Source organism: Microtus ochrogaster, chromosome 16, assembly GCF_000317375.1.
Source record: "Microtus ochrogaster isolate Prairie Vole_2 chromosome 16, MicOch1.0, whole genome shotgun sequence".
In the NCBI taxonomy this organism is placed as follows: Eukaryota; Metazoa; Chordata; class Mammalia; order Rodentia; family Cricetidae; genus Microtus; species Microtus ochrogaster.
In genome coordinates, this window is record NC_022018.1 from 55,460,250 (window position 1) to 55,462,134 (window position 1,885).

A 1,885-nucleotide genomic window follows, 5' to 3' on the forward strand; every position below is an offset into this window, starting at 1 on the left:
TTTAAAAAAATTATTTATTTTTATTTCATATGCATTCATGTTTTGCCTGCATGTATGTCTGTGTGTTGGATCCCTGAAACTGGAGTTACAGGCAGTTATGAACTGCCATGGGGGTGCTGGAAATTGAACCTGGGTCCTCTGGAAGAGCAACTAGTGCTCTTAACTGCTCAGTCATCTTTCCTACCCCCATTTTTATTTTTTAAAGAAAGAGAAACTTTCATCAAAGGAGAAGGGGTTTCATGAGGGGGCATGGTTCAAGTGGCAAGGGTTAGGTGTTTTAAAACGACTACAGAACAAATAAACAATAGTGAATAAGAGGTAAAAAGGTAACTTGTTTTTTCCTGGTGTACAAAATGATGATCCCACCCCCACCCAGACCAACGCTCTCCCATGACTGCCTAACGGTCATCGAGAAGAGGGGCTTTGATCCATGGGCTACTTTCTTTTTTTAGTTTTCAAGACAGGGTTTCTCTGTGTAACAATCCTAGCTGTCCTGGACCTTGTTTGGTAGACCAGGCTGGCCTTGAACTCACTGAGACCCACCTGCCTCTGCCTCCCAAGTGCCACCACTGCCTGGCCTGTGGGCTATTTCCAGTCCAAGTGAAGAGAACCTGGACAGCTTGCTGGAGTCCGGTTTTACTGGGGCCAGACTTTAACTGCCTTAACTTCCCCGTCTTCTGCTTCAATTCCTGGAGAGTGGGGTAAATTCCAATCTCTTGGGATCCATTGTATCAATAGTCTAATAGCTAAAGGGAAGGATGTATTGAAATGCCTTCTTCCCTGAGGGCTGGAGAGGCAGTTCAGCACTTTAGGGTACCTTGCAGAGAACTCAGATTCAGTTCCCAGAACACAACACAATGATCCATTAACTCCAGCTCCAGGAGCTACACCATCCTCTTCTGACCTCAGGAGGTATCAGACACTCAGGTAGCATACATGCATGTAGGCAAACACTCACACTCTAAACCTAAAAAAACAGAAGTAAATATCTTCTTTCCTGTCAGGCAAACAGTAAAGCAGTGGTTCTCAACCTGTGGGTCACGAGAGGGGTCCTATATCAAATATTTACATTACAATTCATAATAGTAGCAAAATTGCAGTTGTGAAGTAGCAACAAAAATACTTTTATGGTTGGGAGTCACCACAACATGAGGAACTATATTAGAGGGTCACAGGAAGGCTGTGAATCACTGTGAGTAAAACCTTTTTATACTCTTATTTCTTTCTGCTACCCCCAGAAGTAGGCAGTTTTCTGTCCTACCAGCCAGTTCCCAAATAATCACACAGAGATTTATTATTAATTTTAAATGCTCGGTTAATAGTTTAGGCTTGTTACTAACTAGCTCTTAGACGTAAATTAACCCATATTTTTAATCTACACTTTATCTCATGGCAGAACCTCTTTTTGGCATGGCATGATCATCTCCTGCTTCCTTTGTGTCTTGCTGGCAACTCTGTCTTTTTTCTTCCCTGGTGTGGGATGTTCTTCTGTATATGTGTTGCTTTTATTGGTTGATCAATAAAGCTGTTTCAGCGAATGGCTTAGCAGAACAAAGCCAGGTGGGAAATCTGAACAGAGATATAGAGAGAATAGGCGGAATCAAGGAGATGCCATGTAGCGGCCAAAGGTGAAAGACACAATGTAGACCCTTAGGAACCATACAGGTAGGCCACAACCTTGTGGCAGTACAAAGACTGATAGAAATGGGATAATTTAAGGTTTAAGGTGTAAGAGCTAGCTAGGAGGGCTAAGAGATGGCTCAGAGGTTAAGAGTACTGGCTGCTAGCCGGGCGATGGTGGCGCACGCCTTTAATCCCAGCACTCGGGAGGAAGAGGCTGGCGGATCTCTGTGAGTTTGAGACCAGCCTGGTCTACAGAGCTAGT